Source organism: Peromyscus maniculatus, chromosome 4 (assembly GCF_049852395.1).
Source record: "Peromyscus maniculatus bairdii isolate BWxNUB_F1_BW_parent chromosome 4, HU_Pman_BW_mat_3.1, whole genome shotgun sequence".
NCBI lineage: Eukaryota > Metazoa > Chordata > Mammalia > Rodentia > Cricetidae > Peromyscus > Peromyscus maniculatus.
Genome location: NC_134855.1, coordinates 16,677,426 through 16,696,941, shown reverse-complemented (window position 1 = coordinate 16,696,941; position 19,516 = coordinate 16,677,426).

Here is a 19,516-nt window from a genome sequence, read left to right as displayed (position 1 = left end):
TGTAGCTCTGTGTGTGTGTGTGTATGTGTGTGTCTGTGTGTGTGTGTGTGTGTGTGTGTATTTGTGTCTGTGTCTGTGATGTTAAAAACACAAATTCACTCTCAGTTCACTCTTTGTATGGTTTTGTTTTTGTTTTGTTTTGCTTGTTTGTTTGTTTTGCGCAGATGTCCTCAGACACACATACGCCTTCCTCCCACATTAGCTTGTCCACACAGAAGGTTGCAGACTCAAGTGTCTCCTAGCTATGTATTTTCCCAACTGATTTTAAAGAACCCTGCACTGAAGGGTCATGCCTGTATGGGGAAATGGGTTCTCTGGGGTCTTTCTTGCCTGCTCTTTTCTGATCCACCCTGCTGCAGCCACAGTGGCCGCTGCACTGTTCTCCAAAGACAAGTCCACCAGACACCATGCTGTTATAGATGTGTATCTGAGTCCAGAGGACACCTGCTAAGACCGCCAAGCTTTTATGTCATGGGATGAAGAGTTGGGCTGGGAACACACAAATAGTGAACAAAAAGGAAGCAGTTTGTCGAGGAAACACACTCCTGAGAACGGAAGTGGCCTGGACCAGGACTCAGAAGGCCCTGCCACGGCAGCATCCTAGTCCTTTGTGTGTCGTTTAACAGCACTCAATTTCCCCACACTCGGAATTCAAAGGACCTTTAAAAAAAAAAAATCAGTTTCGTCCCATATAGTCCATCTAGGAGAGATGTCCAGGCTTCTGCTGGCTTCTTGGACACATCAATCTTGATGTCTCTCTACATCCTGCTCTCATGACCCAATTCCACCCCGGAGAGCTGTAGCCCAGAAATATTTGGGGGGCACTTGAATGATGAGGCTCAATCTTCTATCTTTTTGTCTCTGCTGATGAGGGACATAGACTCCGCCTAAGAGCAGCTGTGTAACTCTCTCCATACTTTATATCCTGACTGGAGAGGAGGGCTTGAACCACAGCCAGCAGAAGTTGCATCATGAAGAACTAGTTTGAATCTATCATATCCTGGAAGACACAAATTTTACAAGATCAGTGGAACAAGGCCTACATAAGAGTAACATAGGTGTGCCAATCTATGTCTCCTGAAAGGACAAGATCCAAGGAAGCCACTGCCATGCTTGGTCCAGAAGAGCCATCTTTGGTTAGGTTATTCCTAGGGGCATGGTCCCTTTGACTATTGAAAAACACTTAATGATTGAGAATGTAGAAAAACCCAAACCTACAATTTTTAAAAAGGAATCTAATGGTAGAATAAATCAAAAGGAAGCTAGTGTGGGATTGTAACAGAGTGCCAACAGTATCAAAATATAAATACACAAATAAAGCTAAAACATTGTGAGTTTATAGCTACTTGCTTATGAAAAGATCCCATCTTTGTATTTAAGACGCTAAGATAGCCAGATGACATTGGTGCACGCCTTTAATCCCAGCACTCAGGAGGCAGAACCAGGCGGATTTCTGTGAGTTGGAGGCCAGCCTGGGCTACAGAGCGAATTCCAGGAAAGGCACCAAAGCTACACAGAGAAACCCTGTCTCAAAAAGAAGAAGAAGAAGAAGAAGAAGAAGAAGAAGAAGAAGAAGAAGAAGAAGAAGAAGAAGAAGAAGAAGAAGAAGAAGAAGAAGCTAAGATATCCTTTTGTTTGAAGAGAATCTCGAAGTCTTTTAGCCTTTTGGCTGTCTGTGCAAGTGGCCTTGTCCTGAAGGTGTCCCTGAGGCTGTGGAGACACAGAAAGGTAGAGAATTCAGAGAGTAACTATTGAGTTCTTTTAGTCTGAGTAGGATGGGTCTTTATCCACCCTAATGAGGTGTCAGAAGGCATTTATATTTGTGACAAGAGACATTTATCAGAACTGCTTTAGCTATTCTAGTTTATAAGCTTCTTAGATATTTGCTTGCTACAAATTTCAGGTGGTAAAGTAAGCTACGGGTCTAAGAATTTTGACACTCCCAATGAGGGAGTCCACTGTTACGCTTTGTTATTGTAAGAGGTATGGGGCAATTCCCAAGGGACTGATGGCCCTAGCTCCTTTGGCTTTGGGGCATTTTTCACTAACACTGGTTACTATACAAGTTCCTGAGTCACCAATTAAGTTAGAGGACAAAGCCCTGATATTGGGAAAGAAATTACATTTGGGGTGGGGGAGCTTTTATTAGGGAATCATGAGTATCATTAATCTTTGAGGGGATCCCAGCCTCCTTTCAAACAATAGGACCTCTTCCTTTGCAGAAAGTAAAAGATGTTTCCTAGTTCCCTGCTGAGGGCAGCTCCTTTCCAGCACTCTGCTTTCCCATAGCTGTGGCAAGTATTGCTTCTGTATAAATTTTCTCCAATCTAGTGCTTGCTTAAGGTAGTAAGCGCTTATCTGTCTATGGAAATATTTCATTCCCTGGGGCAAAGCTATCAAGTGAGCCTGTAACTTGCTTCCTCTGGGCCTTAGCTATCTTTATTTTGTTTCTGTTGTTGGAATCACCAAATGCCAAGTTTATTTATTTATTTATTTATTTATTTATTTATTTATTTATTTATTTATTTCAGATCTATTTTTTTGGTGTGTGTGTGTGTATGTGTGTGTGTGTGTGTGTGTGTGTGTGTGTGTGTCCCTGTCCACCCATACAAATGCCCGTCTCTCTGTTTGTCTGTGGGCACGAGTATTTATTTCAGTTCAAGTGCCTGCAGAGGCCAGAAGAGGGCTTCAGATTCCCTACAGGCAGCTGTGAACTGGCCATTATAGGGAATGGAATGAGCTCCGTTTCTCTAAGAGAGCAGTATGCGTCCTTTAGCCTCTTAGCCATCTCTCCAGCAACCCCACAACCAAATTTAAAAGTTAACTTGGATTATCTGGGTCTTGTTATCTCTTCCTGTAATTTTCTCCCAGGACATAGGAACTTCTTCAGACTTCTTGAGGACAGGACTGAGGCAATGATAACATCTTGACTAAGGCTGCTCAGTTACACGTACTTTTGTCCTCTGCTCTGCAAGTTTGGTTATGCTGTGAATTAAAAGACTAAAATAAATTTAGGCTAACATGTAGAGGAAGTTTATAAACATTAGGTACACATAAAGATAAGTTTTAAAAAAATAAAATTTTTGTGACTTTCACTTAGGTCTATCATTTGTTTTTAAGTTAGAATGTTGATTTGATTATTTCCTAAATAGCATTAAACAATCTTTAATGCCAAGTCTGGATTTGCAAAGACATGGTGTAATGAGAGGCTTTTCTGTGTCCTGCCCCATCTGCAGCAGGCTCCCAAATAATCACTCAGAGGCTTGTAGATTAATTATAAACCCTCAGCTAGTAGCTCAGGCTTATTAAACTAGCTCTTACACTTAAATTAACACATAATTTTTTTTTTTTTGAGACAGGGTTTCTCTGTGTAGCTTTGCGCCTTTCCTGGATCTTGCTCTGTAGACCAGGCTGGCCTCGAACTCACAAAGATCTGCTGCCTCTGCCTCCCAAGTGCTGGGATTAAAGGCATGCACCACCACCGCCTGGCCCACATAATTCTTATTCTTATCTATGTTTAGCCATGTGGCTTTTTTCAGTCCAGCATTCTCATCTTGCTTCCTCTGCATCTGGCTGGCAACTCCTGACTCCTCCTTTTTTCTTCCCAGAATTCCCCTAGTCTGGTCACCTCACCCTATACTTCCTGCCTGGCTACTGGCCAATAATAAATAATAAACCAATTCGAGTGACAAATCTTTACAGTGTACAAGAGCATTATCCCACATCACATGGCTCTTAATATAGAGTAAAAGACTTTATAACTCAAAGACATTGAGCCTAACCTGATAGGTGACAAAATTCTAAGCAGGCTGAGCAGGTATCCATAGGTTGTTGTTGTTGTTGTTGTTGTTTTTAGTGTTTTCATTACATTTATTTATTTAGTATATGTGTACATGTACATGCATATATGCCACAGTTCTCCTCCCCCCTGAGTGTGTGTGTGTGTGTGTGTGTGTGTGTGTGTGTGTGTGTAGGTCAGAGGACAACTTGTAAGACTTGGTTCTCTTATCCACAATGTAAATACTAGGGATCAAACTCAGGTTGTCAGACTTGGCAACAAGTACCTGCACCTCCTGAGCCACCTCACTGGTCCCCACAGCTTGGTTTTTAAATGAGCAGGTTGTTTTAAGTTTTAAATTGGACAAGAACTTTGCAAACCTATTTGTTTGGTTTTTGTTGTTAAAAGAGAGGAGCACAGGTAGATAGGCAATAGTTTTTATATCTCAATGTCACAACTGTACTTTAAATTTTTTTCTTAAAATATAAGATATTAGTTATTGTTTTCTTAAAAATGTAGTGAATGAAAGTTACTACATTCTTTTTTTTTTAGTATAAAGTAAACTTACCTAGATTCTGAATTTTATTGCTTATTGGGATTACATCACCTGAATTTTGATTCTGAAAAGGAAATTCAACATAAAGGTCTTTGACAAGTATATACACATAATCACCATTTTACATATATTGTAATCTACATAAAATCTTACATTTATCACTAGCAGATTAAGAATACTCTTGAAAAAGAAATCCATAGGAACTAGTCTAACAGGAAGATTTTAATGTACATCATTTGAAGGTGTTTTGATTAACATAAAGTATTTTAATAACCTTTTATTTTTTGCTACCCTTCACTATTAACATTAAAATTTTTTTCCAGAACATAATTTGAAAGGAAATCCTTACCAAAAATCTATATCCAGTGTTAAATTTCATAGCTTAATAACTCCATTGAATATTGGATTTTATAAACAAGTAGCATTTTAAGGTTTTATGAAACACTTAATAAATCCAAAATACCATTCAGTGGAGATAAAGAAGAGTGCCTAAGTTTATAAGGCAGCATGTGTTTTATAAAGCCTTTTAAGATAGTCCAAAACACACATGTACGCATGCACACATGCGCATGCCACACACACACACACACACACACACACACACACAGGCATGAATGCACTCATGCATGCACACTTTTTTAAACATAATTCTTTATTGATTCTTTCAGAATTTCACATCATGCATCTCAATCCTACTCACCTCCAAGTCCATCTATATCTGCCTCTCATCCCTGCAACAAGCCTTCCCCCCCCCCCCCAATTAAATCAAAACAAACAAACAAAAAAAACCTCTCCTCACTCCTCTGTCTCTCCAACACCTCTTCATTCATCTTGGTGGCATCAGGAGCTGTGACACGTCACACAGTATACCCTTTTGTCAATCAGCCAGTTATATACCCAATCAGCCCTACCCACAAAATGTTCACTGCAATGAGTCATTGGTCTGGTTCAAGGGCTCTGGCTTCTAGCTCACCATCATCACTGGACCCTCACCAAAACTCCTCTCAGTCATGGAGATCCTGCGGTTATCTTTCTGAAGGACCAGTCCCTTCAAGAATTCCTGCAAGTCAAATTTTTTTTTTTAATTAGGCATGCCAAAGCATGTTTAAGTCTGCAATAAAAACCATGTGTTTTGTTTCTACATTATTTCAAGGAATTCTAGGAGCAGACTGACCTCCATCCCATGTTGTTTTAAAATAAAAATGACATATAAACAATTATATGAGTACACAGGACACAATTGCATTAACCACTTGAAAGGAGATTGGTTTGGAAACCTGTAAGGCTGCTGTCAGCTTTTGTGTCTGCAAGACTGTTTACCTGGCCACCTTTACTTCTGTAAGATGTTCCCACCAGGAGCTGGTCCTTTCCTCTTCTAGGAGCAGGGCCAATCCTCTGGATCCTTACATAATGGCATGGTCATGGAGTTGGGGCACATTTGATACATTCATGTGTCTGGTGGTCTGGGTCTTTACATTTGAAGCAGACCAAGTTTCTGTCATTTGAGGCTTGTGAGAGAGATCACTTGAAAGATGGTCTTGGCAAATGGCATCTACAAGGGCAATCACAATCATCTGGACTCCTTTCTCCGTTCCTTTTTGCTGGGTTTTGAATACAGAGAAGTAAGTGTTTATTTAACACTTGAGTCTGTGTAGTGAGAGGTCACATCTGTGATTTCTGAAGCTGTCTATACCTGTCAGGAGCTGACTGGCTATTAATATGGTGGCCCAGAAGAACTTTTCCTTGTGGTGTGAGGAGCCCAGATTGGTGGGTTTCCTAAAAGCTTCAATTAGCCTGTTGAAAATGGGACAAGGAGGACCCAAGGGAGGGACTCACGGATCTCCCTGGGGAGGGGGAAATAGAAGAGATCTTCTAGGTGGACTGGAGGCAGATGGGGATGGGAACTTGGGGACTTGGGTTGGGGGAGGGAGAGTACTGTAAGAGATGACCAGAAGGGGCAGGGGGAAGGCGCATTTGGGGTCAGGTAGAAACCTGGTGCAAGAGAAACTCCCATGAATCTGCAAGAATGACCCCAGCTGAGACTCCTAGCAGCAGCAGATCTATAGCCTGAACTGGCCATCTCCTGTTATCAGATCGGTGACTACCCCAATTGTCACCAGAGAGCCTCCATCGAGTGACTGATGGAAACAGATGCAGAGACCCACAGCCAACATTAGGCCTAGCTTGGGGAATCCTGCGGAAGAGAGGAGGAAGGATTGTAGGAGCCAGAGGGGTCAAGGACATTGCAAGAAACCCCACAGAAACAACTAACCTGACTCATGGAAACTGAGAGTCTAAACCAACAACAACCAGAGAGCCTGCTTGGGCCGACCTAGGCCCTCTACATATATATGACAGATGTAGCTTGGTCTACTTGTGGGACTCCTAACAATAGGAACAGAGGCTGTCCCTAATGCTCTGGCTGGCTCTTGGGACCCTATTCCTCATACTAGATTACCTTGCCCAGCCTAAATACAAGGGAGGTGCTTAGTCCTACGGCAACTTGATATACCATGCTTTGTTGATACTCATGGAAGGGCTGTCCCTTTCTGAACAGAAATGCAGAGAAGGAGAGGGAATGGGAGGAGAGGAAGGAGGGGAAACTCTGGTTGGGATATAAAATAAATAAATATTAAATAAAAAAAGAAAGACAATGTGGCAAAGTCACAGTCAACATGTTAGTCAATATAGCTTTTCATTCCTTCACTAACACTTCCTGTCATTCTCTTATGTCTCTGGGTGCCTGCTGGGACATGACAACCCCAAGCAGTGGGTTTCTGATGGAGAACATGCACTCTGGACAGACCGTCATTAGCAAACAGCTTTGAGCAAATAGCTCATCTGCATGCTGGCTTTAAGAATCTTCCTCTCAGATCTTCTGTCCCCTCCCCACCCCCCACATCAGGGACACAGCAAATAGTCAGAACTAAGCATAGGCAAGAGAATATCCCTAGCCCTGGGCAGGAGGGGGTCTCTGGGAAATGTTCTTGAGTGGAAGGTGCAAGGAAGAGCTGCTGCAGTGGAGGAAGGAGAACTGTGTGGGAATCTGTGTTTCCTGTCATCCCAGTGAGCCCACGGGGAGTAAAAGGAAGAAAGAAAGAAATGAGGAAAGAAGAGAGGAAGTGAGTCAATGCTAGTGACACAGGAGGTCTCGGGCTCTGTGGTGGCCATGTGGTCATGTGGATGTGGCTCTCAAGCTGCTGTGTGCATGGTCGTTGTCTTATGAGCGCCATCAAGGCCACCCCCCCATGTGGCTACCATCTTAGTGGTCCTTATGATTGCCATCTTGGCTGGCCATGCCACTGTTGTCCTGTTTGATTGCCCACACGGCTGCCTGTGGTCAGTGGTCAGCTCTGTGCATGCACACGTCCAGTTACTGGTAGAACATGAGTCCCCAGGAGCATCACAGCACTGTTAATCTCCAGGCTTGGTCAGGGGCAGTGTGGCCCTGTGTGGGGGCCTCCCAGTTCAAATGTGGATCTTCCTGGGCAGCTGCTTCTCAATCTTAGGTGTGAGATTGGCAGCTGCTGGGAAATCCACATACTTCTTTGTCTGGCATAAGCCCCATCAACATCCCAAAAGGTCTTTTGGGATGATCACCCCTAGGCTCCCAGATTTGGGGTTCCATTAGGCAAAGAAAGAAAAGGCATGGAGAGGGAAGGTTTGAATCTGGTGCTCCCAGGAGCAGTACAGATTCAAAAGCTCAGGCCAGGAATGCCCTGATCCTTTGCAGGTCATGTCTGTAGTTTATGTCTTCTTCCTATTTGGCGATCACAGGGCTTTTCTTGACATGTCCTCTGTTTGATAACAGTGTAGGGAGGAGTTTTCAGTCTTCCTCTGCCAACCACTTTCTTTTATTTGTCAGTCTTGATACCTCTTTCCCCCATCACCCTACCCACCTGCCTTGATGCTACCCCCAGGACCTTTGCATCAGTCTTCAGTTTGGAAGAATTCATTGTTCCCTGTGCCTTCACGCCTCACTTCTTTGGTGAAGGCTACTCTAGTTACTTCACTTAAAATTACAATGTCCCCAGCGCTTCAAAATCACCTCCATTATAGCAGAAAATCGCCTTCTATGACATGCCAACACATTCTGAATTATTTTTTACTCACTATCTGTCTTTTCCCTTCCCCGTCTTTCTCCTTCCCCATAATAGAAGATCCACCAGGCAGAGGTTTGAGTCTTCTCAGTTTATATATCACTAGCATGTACAAGTGTTTAGGACACATGATAGGGGCATTTTTGAATGAATAAACACACAGGCAATTTGGGAGAACACTTGGCTAGTCAGGGCACCAGTCCCAGAATAACCAAGTAGGAGAACCAAAGAGTCCAACTTGGGGGTCTGGCCCTCTGGAGAACTGAACTGGGATGCCTGTTCAACATCATCAGAAAGGGCTGTGTCAGTAGGTGGACACAGTGAAGAAAGAGTCTAGTCTCCAGAAAGATGGGTACAGAGGATGCTCTGGTCATCCAGCTGTGTCTGAAAATTTGATATGCACCACAACTCAATTATCTATTGCTGTGCAACAAAACAACCAAGAATTTAGCAAGTTAACACAGCAGTTTATCACCTATTCTTACCTGTGGGTTGTGTGGGACACTCACAGTCATCTAGGGGGGTCTAAGTTAGATGGTCCAAGGCAGTTTCAACCACATGATTGGCAGTTAGTGTGACTGTTGTTTGTGAGCCCTAGGTCTCCCTTGGATGTCCTCATGTCCTCCAGCAGGCTGAAGTGACTTCCTCGCGTGACCATCTGAGTGCTACCTTTCTAAGGGACAAAGGTAGTTGTTATGGCTCCCCTGGAGGTCTGAGCTCCAGAGCTCACGTAACCAAACCTGTCACATCCTGTTCAAACAAGTCACAGGGCCAGGCTCGAGGCGAGTGGGTGGGGAAATGAATTCTACCTCCCAAAGGGAAGAACTTTAAGGAATGTGAAGTTCTCGAAGTCACTGTGAACAAATGGGAGAGAAGAGGTCTAAGCCCAGACTGACCGTCCCTGAAACTACACCCCCAAGGATCTCGTCACGTATTGCCTTTACAAGAAGCTTAGCCGTGGGATGTGCAGCAGGAAATCCATTGTGCTTTTCATGAGTGAGGGCATGAGTCAGCCTCAACAGAAGTCAAATCCCAATCAGAATATATGACACAGTGTGCGTATGTTTCCATGACCGAAAGGGAATAATTAAATAGGAAGTTGACAATCAAAACATAACTGCCCTCTAGAGAACCATGTGCCGCAATTGTGACCCAGCACGGCGTGCTCTGCTCAGCTCATTAGTCACAGAAGATCATGGAAAATCGTCTCCATCTTGAGAAGCTGCACATTGGTCATTCCTCCCCCACCCACTTCCTCAAGGGAGGGGAACAGACAACCTGATAGAGAAATTCAAGGAAATGTGATTCCTCCCCAACATGACAGGCAGGGGGAAAGCAAGGATTTGGGGTTCACTTGAGGAAGGAGGTATAGGAACAGGAGTGTGGATTTTTGGTAATAGTTCTAGGTTACGCTGCTCCCTTCCCTGTTTGGAAGTCAGGCCCTTCTCCTTACTCTATTTCCCTTGTCATAGCTTTGTAGTCCCTTATAGATAGCCCTCCCCAGGCCTAGCCAATAACGTCATCAAGAGTACAGATGTTCTTGCTCTGGAGAGATCCTGACAACCAAACAAGGATGTATCAGTGCTTATCCGGATGCAGTAATGCAGATTTCCCCTTGATCGACATGCTAGTTATGTGGCACTGGAGTGTGAGTTCCAAAGACTGGGACGTTGGCACTTTCTTTTTATATATGCTTATAAATCAACATGAAGCTCTTGGGACCTTCCTGGAGGTGCACAGACTTCACTGTATAACTCTCAGGGTCACCACTTGCGTTCTGAAATCATCGACTTGAATGCCTATTATAACAACTGGTAAGTTGGTGTGTGCCAAAATGAGAAAACTTTCCAATGGTTTCCTAGTTGATGGGAATAAACTTAAGAAAGGACTGTTGCACTTAAAAAAAACCTAACATGGGCAGAGCAGAATGTCACCAGATGATGAAATTCATGAAGGTGCACTGACAGCCTTGTCTTTATCAAGGAAGTGTGATGTCCCCACGGTTGACTTTAAGAAGGGCACCAACACGGTGAGAATTGCATCCTAAAATGATTATTCTACCACCCTTGAGAATAGGCTGCTGGCAGTTCCATAAGAAACCACACAGAATGGCTTCCTGCCCTAGAGTTCATCACCTCCAGGCAGACTGAGAGATGGTGAGTGTCCAGTAACTGCTGAGAGAAGTTGTTTGATTTAAGACATATTTAGGATAAAGAACTGATCAATTTTGGTGAATTATTAAATGTAGTTGGAGTTCCTAGTTTTGCTGTCTACTATAATACTTTTACTAATGGCTGCCGATTTTTATCTCCTGTCATAAGGTATAATGGAGGAGAAAGGATAAGTTGTATTTCTGAAGGTGTAAACAGAGGCGGAGCTTTTTGTCTCATCTGCCTGATCCCAACTACCTGTCAGCCGCTTTCCAAATTACCACACAGAGGCTTACATTAATGCTTGGCCAATGGCTCAGGCTTATATTAACTGGCTCTTACATTTAAATTAACCCACTTTTATTCATCTATGTATTGCCACGTGGTCCATGGCTTACCAGTCCTCTGACACCTTGCTTCTTGAGCAATCAGCTTATGTCTGTCTGACTCAACCCTTCTTCCTCTGAGTCCTCAGTTTGATTGTACCACCTAACCTTATCCTGCCTTGCCGTAGACCAAAACAGCTTTATTATCAACCAATGAGAGAAATACATATTCACAGAAGGACTATTCCACAGCATTTGAAGGGCTTAGATTTTTAAGAAGTATCTAACCCTGCAGGCGCAGATATTCAGTGGGCAGGGACATATACATATTTTGGAGAGAAATTTGGAATGAATATAAACATTTTGGAGTTTCCAGGTAATAACTAAGATGATAGAGTGAGTGGAATTTGGATAGAGAAAAGTTAAGAGAGACTAGAAAGAGGGAGAAGAAGAAGATGATAAGCTTGGAAAGACAGTCAGAAAAATACTCTCCACTCTAGGAGGTAGAAGCAAACGCATTCAGGAGACATGCTTTATGGAAGTCTGCACTGGAGTGGGTTTTTCAGAGCCAGACCCATCAGTATAGATCACTGGCAGAGATCAAACCCGGTCAAGTTCACTGGACCTTGGAGCTGAGACTAGAGTAATCCCAGGAATAAAGATCCCTTTGGAGGGAGTAAGAGTGGAGACATGGACATCATGGCAATGAGTCTTTTTATAAATTTGGCTGGGTAAAGGAAGAAAGAGAAAGGGTGGAGTTGGAGGCAGATGCAGAGCTAAGGCAAGATGTTTTCAAGATGTAACAGTGTAAAGCACGTGCTTCTGTAGGGGAATCAGAGAAAATAGGTGGCACTGTGCTCTGGGTCAATAACTATGTGTGTGAGCCTGAGCACCGGTCTGAATTAACAATCTACTCTACACTTCTTGCTGAGTATAATCGTATGAAGTAGATGTACTCAGGTAACTTTGAAAATGATCAATGTTGCAGAATGACATGTTTTTATTGTTCCCTGATGCATCTGAGAAAAAAATGCTAATGGCCTTCTTCAGAATTAATAAGAAATCTTTGCAGTATGTATACCCCTTAAAGACTTAAAACTATCTTTTTGTTACTATCTCACTACATTTCATTTTTTCAGTTGCTACAAAACAAAGCACCCCAAATCCTAGAGGCTCAAAACAAAATGAAGACTGCAGTGATTTTGTTTATGAATCTGAGAGCAGCCAGAGTTTATGGGGACCTCTTGCCTTTGCTCAATCAAGCATATGCTGAGCAGACTCAAAGAATGGGCCCGGGATCATCTGAGAGTTTCCTCCTCACAGGTCTGAATTTGATGGTGGCTGTCTGCAGGATCCTCAGTGAGACAGCCAAAATACCTTTAGGTGGCCTTTTCATGCCACCTAATCTTCCCCACAGTGTGGTGACTGGCTTCCAAAAGCAAATGTCTGGAAAAATAGCAGACAACTGCTGGGTATCATCTGATTACCTCGCTTCAGAAGTCGTTCAGTAATAACGTCCCCTCATCCTGTTTGCTAATGCCAGCTGACATGCATGGGGAGGGAAGTTAGTCCCCACCTCTTACTGATAAAGGTCTCAAGGTTTGTGGGTCTGTTTTAAAAACACATTTTCAATCAACAGATTAAAATGGCAGGCTTCTTTTTCGGGAGGCGGGGGTAATTTCTGTGGGATATAGCGTCAATTTCTTTAGCCTCTAGTTATAATAAGACCCCTTTGTTCAAATACTTGCAGGACATGTTTCTTTTAACCAAGATCAGAATTGGTGATGGTAATCACATGCATTCATTACACTCTTTATAATGTTCAGGGAGAAAGTGCTAGCTTGTGGCTGTTCTCAGTTCAGTGGCTTGCAAATGGAGTCTTCGAACAAGTTTATGTTGCAGAACCTCATCTCTCCTACTGAAGCCATGAGGGAGAAGAGATATTCCCTGAGCCGTTGAGACTTTCTCTCTTCTTGTTAATTTTGAATGCTGCCACTACAAGCAGTATTATTTGTATGGCAAGCAAACAAGCAGGACTTTGGACTTTGAAATAAGGACTAAATAGAATCTTACTTAGTAATAGTGGGACAAATAGTATAGAACAGTTTTCTTCTACCTTGCATAAATTTGAGCAAGTAGAAACAAAAACATTACGGGCTTTAGGAAGAGGCTGAGTAATCTTGAATATGCCAAGCACCCCGAGGTGCTTACTAAATGATTGATAATGTTGAGTACTTTAGGGTTGTTATATAGGACACAAGGCCCAGGGGTAGAAGACTTGCCTTGGAGAATAGTAGCTTTCTGGTCCCATTGGATGAGACAAAGGAAGGGACGGGTATCCATCAGATTTAGTTGAGATAGATGGAAAACTGAGAATGTCTTGTCTTTTGCTATTTTATGCAATGTTTCTCTAACTGAAGGAAGATTAGATGCAGTAGGACATTGAAGATGAGATGATTTTAAGTGTTTTCTGTGGAGATGGAAGAGCCAACCAGTTAGAGAACTGTGGGAAGGTTGCTAGAGCAACCACAAAGGCCGGTAACTTGGAATATCACCAGAGTTCATGACGTTGATCTGGCATGTTTTTCTGGGGTGCTCAAAGGCTTCATTACAAAATCCAAGAGGGTAGACCCTGGGCATTAAACCTCTGCCTGCTGTACAGTGTGAGGGCAGAAGAGCCAAGCTATGGGGAATATGGACAGAAGAATGATCCAGTAAGTGGCTGGAAGGAGGTGAAGACTTCCAAGGAGGAAGTGGGTGGGTCAAAGAACAACGGGTCTCTAGGTGGTTGAAATTCATGGGTAGTGGTGCTAATGGGGGTAAAGGGAATGTAGGGGGAGCGTGCTGTAAAGACTCTTAGAGTTCACTGTAGTCAGAGGACGAGATGCCTTCATTTGCCTGATACAGAGGTGAAAGGATCAAGAATGATGAAGAGCCGGGCGGTGGTGGTACACGCCTTTAATCCCATCACTCGGGAGACAGAAACAGGCGGATCTCTGTGAGTTCAAGGCCAGCCTGGTCTACAAAGCAAGTTTTAGGACAGTTAGGGCTACACAGAGAAACTTGTCTCGAAAAACAAACAAACAAAGAGTGACAATGAACCACAAGCATGATGATGAGCAATTCACAATGCCCCAGGAGTGAAGGTCAGAAGCAGAATGAAGGTGGGAGTCCTCAAAGGTGAGCAAGCCAGGGTGCCTGGGAATCTCAGTGTTGGTCACTCAGATGGACATCAAGGACCTGTGGAGTTTAGGACAAAGAGGAAGAATGGGTTCAAAGCCAAACGTCTGATAATTTAAGGGGAATGCCAGGAAGTCAGTAGCTAAATGCTATGATGACAGGCCCAGGAGAGCATCAACTTCACAAGACCAGAGCTCTTGTTTGCTTGGGTTGGTTTTGCATTTTATAAACATCAGACACGTCATATTCTGCTAATGATGACATAGAGATAACGGCATGCTCGCCCACCTTCCTGAGCCTGAACTAGCACCAGATCTTTCTTCTCTTTCTTGAGAAAGCTCCAAGAGACAAGCAGTCCTGAAGAAAAGGCAGATTTCATCTAAGGCAAGAACTGCAGGAACATTTGGAGAAGAAAATGGAGAGTGAGATTCACTCCTTTAGAATTACTATGGTGTGCAAGCTCTAAGTAGAATGGGTTTTGGACATTAAGACACATTTGTGAATACGATGTAATAAAGGAACTTATATTCCATTGCACAGAACAGGCAAAAAAAATAATACCTAGCAAATACATACTCAATATCATTTCAGAGAGTGATATGACCTATGAAGAAACAAATAAGGCTATTAAATGGAGGCTGAAGAATGTGTTCAGGAAGTGAAACTTTTTTTGTTACAAATTGTGTTCTCCAAAGGGAAGGGAGGGTGTCCTGGGAATTGTGTAAATAGTAAGCCCAGATAGACCGTATTGGATTAATGCTGGCTAGAGTAAATAGCTTTGCTGAGTAGCAGATGGAGGAAAACACATTAAAGTTTACCAATCATTGCTGTGGGACCGATGATTTTGCAGAGTCATTACCAGGATTCTCAGAACTCTTCCTCCACTGCGGCCCCCTGAGAGAAGCTGTGGTCAGCTGTGTCTGCCCTACTTGCTGAGCCTGAAGACCAATGTCAGACAGTTGCAATACCTGCCCACAGGCCCCATAGGTCACACAAACTCCGGAGAACACAGCAGACATTCGCTGTATGGGGGCGGGAGGCAGCATGCAAGGCGGTTTGCACGCTGCTCAGGAAGTAATGGCGCTCTTGGGAGTTGAGCAAAGGGAAGTGGCTAGTACTTCAGACATGACACCCAGTGAAGCTTGGAGGAGACCTTTTTAGGGCAAAAGAAAAGGAAGTTTTGCTTCAACGGGCACTAAGCGACATAAGAAACTTTCTTAATAGGTCTCTAAAGAAGGGCAAAGGAAGAGCCGAAACATGCCTGGCGCATAGAGCCAGGCTGAATGGTGGTGAGAAGCAAGGACATTTGAGATGTTCCTACTCTAGGTGGCACCGGAACAGTGGCCCCAGACCCTCTAATCCCTGGTGCTTTGATTGGCCAGTATGCTGGAAATGCCACCCTGGCCTCAATGCTTCTTGCTCCCTTGTCTAATTCACCTCTATAATAAAACCTGAAGCCTGTCTTTCCTAAGATTCCCTGCCTTCCCTTGAGATCATGAAAAAGATTGACCTCTCTAGCTTATGCCCCTCCCTTAAAATAAATGACCAAATGAATCCATTATTGATTCATTCATTTCTTCCTGTTGAGCACTTATATTCAAGATACTATTGTAAAAAATATATATAAGGACTTTAATATACAGAAGTGTAACTTTAAGCTGTCAGGAAGTACAGATGCGTGGAGTGGCATTGTCAAATAATATGAACGTTGGTGTACCCTTCATTCCATGTTCTCTCTTCTGCTTCAAGGCTTCAAATATGACGTGTAGGTCTTTGTCATTGGGGGACTGTCCTCTAGAATCTAGGTCTATGTGTACATCTGCTAACTAAACGTCTTCGTCTGGTGTCTCTCATCTGCATCTCAAACATTGCACAATTCTAAAGGAGTTCACCTCCCTCCCACTTCCTTCAGGAATATCCTGCTCCTCTCCCACGTATCTTCTCAGAAGTGCTTACCATTTTCTAGCACCCCAGGTATCTAGGCTGCAAAAGAAGAATATCCTTGGTCCCTACTCTCCCTCCACATACAATTGTACCTCTTGCCTTAAACAGTTACCAAGTACTATCAAACCTACCACCATAATATTTCTAACAGATTCTCCATCCTAATAGCCAGCATCATTGTCTAGATCTTGTCTCCTAATCTGTGAGTCACTGTAGCAAGTTCGCACCAAGTTCCTTGCTGCAAAGTCTGGCCTTGTCCAAAACCTTAGTCCATACTGCCTCCCACCTGGATGGACCGATGCCTTTTCTTCAGTGGCTCAGCATATACCGTTAGTACTGATATAAGTCTCAGGCCATCTCTCGGCTGTCCTCACATCGCCCTGCACTCACACTGTATTTACGAACAGCCATCATAAAACAGTGGCAGGTCCCCCAGGGCCCCACGCTCTCTCACAAGTTCCATCCCACACTTGCTGCCCTTTTATTGCAGGAAGTCATTTCTCTTCTGTGTGTAGGCTAATCATACTCATATTTCTGAGCTCAATCGGGGAGTCAAACCCACGAGAACACCCTGTACAGCTCTGCACCAGCTTGTATTGCCCATTTTCTATACAACTGTAGGATATGACTCAGTCCTAACATGAAATTTGCCAAACTAGACTGATTTTGAACCCCTTCCAGTACAGTTATCAACTTAAGGATAAAAAAAAAATGTGTCCTATGTGTTATTGTAGCCCCAGTGGGTTATTTTTCAGTAGATATTTAATATAAGCGTAATAAATGAATAAATGAAATAGAAGGAAGGAAGAGAAGCAGGGAGGGAGGGAGGAAGGAGGGAGGGAGGGAGGGAGGGAGGGAGGGAGGGAGGGAGGGAAGGAGAGAGGCAGGGAGGAAGGGAGAGAGGCAGGGAGGGAGGGAGAGAGGGAAGCAGGGAGGGAGGGAGGGAGAGAGGCAGGGAGGGAGGGAGGGAGGGAGGGAGGGAGGGAGGGAGGGAGGGAGGGAGGGAGGGAGGGAGGGGTAAAAAGGTGCAGGAGCATATACTATGTATGGTGATGAGGAAAAGCAGCAATGGGAGGTAAACATGTCTAGGGAGAAGTGATAAAGTCTGAGTCAAACGTTTTGGAAAAGGAGACACATCTAGGCAGTCAGAGCAAGGGAGTCTTTAGACAGAGGCCAGAATACCCACTGAATCATAGAAATAAGAAAAATGGTGCAATGTTGATTTGCCAGGATTCCATGAGAGGTAATAGAAAGCACTCTAGACATCGGAAGAGGCAGTGTTTTCGTGTGAATAGTTCAGTCCTTAGAGAGTCTGTCGGAGAGAACAGCCGTGAGGAATGGTCCCCAGAGGAGTGCTCCGGAACTGGCTTGCTGCCACCTGTCACTTCAGCATCAGGAAAATGCTGTCGCACGTCAGGCTCCAACTGCCTGCCACTGGAGCCTGGCTAACTCTAGAGAAACAAAGCTTTAGTTGTCCTCAGAAGTCAAACGCTACCTCTAGAAGCATGCCATACTAACTAAAATCTACATTAAGAAAATGAACAACCCTCCACAGATGGTGCATTCTAAAGACACATTGGGCGTCTCAAAAATGTTTCTTTTTATTATTTTTTTTTCTGAGACAGGGTTTCTCTCTGGGCCTTGCTCTGTAGACCAGGCTGGTCTTGAACTCATAGAGATTTGCCTGCCTCTGCCTCCGACATGCTGGGATTAGAACATGCATCACCATCGCCCAGCCCATAAATGTTTCTTCTTAGTAGGATTAAAATTACAGTTGGAATTCTAGCTGCAAGGGACTCTAAGAGAAATGTGGTTGTGTGGTCTGGATGTGGCTTATCTCCCAAAGGTTTGCATACTGGAACTCTGGGCCCCAATGAGAAGGTATTGAGGTAATGGAATCTTTAGAGGTGGGTTGTAGGGCCTCCCCTCTCAGGAATGGATTAAATGCTGTCTGGCTGGAATCCATTTATCTCTTGGGACTAGATTCATTGGCATGAGGATTGGTTGTCGTAAGTGGGCCTGACACCATCCTGACTCCTTTTTCTGCACAGGCTGCTCCCCACACATGTTCTCACGATGCCGACTCTATTTACTGTGAACTCTCACTGGAGAGAAGCAGAAGCCAGCGCCACAGTCTTGCACCTCCAGAACTATGAGTAATATAGATTCATGTTCTTTATAAAGTATTCAGACTTAGATATTTTTATAGTAACACAGAACATGCAAAGATAATGGTTGATGTTCAGGCACTATAGAGACAAGCTATAAAGCTGCTAAAAGACATCAGGAGGCATCGAGCTACCAATTTTTAGTGTTTCCCCACATTTGCTGTGGTATAGGAAGAAATAACCTGTATGTGAAAGAAGACTGGAATTTAGGGTCATTTATCCCCTTGTCCAATTGTTCAAGTTTTGTCAGACCTAGTTATGTTCATAGTAGAGAGTTAAGCCAACGTTTTTTGCATCCCTCTCCTTCTTGGTTTTTACTTTGCAGCTGAGCATCCAGCTTAGCATCAGGGTACTGGGGTAGATTGTTCATGTGACTTCTGATTCACAAAGACAGACTGTTATTCACTGTGTGGGGTAGCAGAAGATTTGCCCCTCTATGAGTCATTCTCTTCTGCAATTGTGTGATCCTGGTCATGGTGATTTGAATAAGAATGGCCCCCCATAGGTTCATATATTTGAATACTTAGTAACCAGGGAATGTCACTATTTGAGAAGGATTAGAAGGACTAGGAGGTATGGCCTTGTTGGAGGAAGTATGTCACTGGCTTTGAGGTTTCAAAAGCCAATGCTAGGCCCAGTCTCTGTCTCTGTGTCTGTCTCTCTGTCTCTCTCTGCCTCTCTCTCTCTCTCTCTCTCTCTCTCTCTCTCTCTCTCTCTCTCTCTCTCTCTCTCTCTCCTACAGATCAAAATATAGAACTCTCAGCTACTTCTCCAGCACACGTCTGCCTGCATTTCATCATGCTCCCTGCCAGATGATAAATGGACTAATCCTTTACAACTGTAAGCAAGCTCACAATTAAATGTTTTCTTTTATAAGAGTTGCCTTGGTAATGGTGTCTCTTCACAGCAATATGTTAGGTTTCAAAGCCAGGACAAATAGCTGAGGTGCCTATTCAACATGTCAAAGCTGGACCTGGCCACCAGGTTCTCCTAGCATCCCTCAGTGCATACTTGTTACAGGGTATGGCTTGCAAACCCTGCCCTCTACCCTGAACTCTCCAGCCCAGGGACTGGGCTACACTTCCCCCAAAGGCTCTTCCCTATATAATCCAGACATTGTGGTTACCCTTCCCTTTTTGGACCTTTGGCCTCATGGCTGCTGCACCTGGTTCCCCTCTCTCTAGCTCAGCCTGGTCGTGTCCAGTCTGGACTCTCTCAGATATCCCTACTTTTGATTACGTTCTTCCACATATCTATAATAAACTTTCTCCTCCACCATACCTAGGAGTCATGTCCTTTCCTTTCCTTTTTATT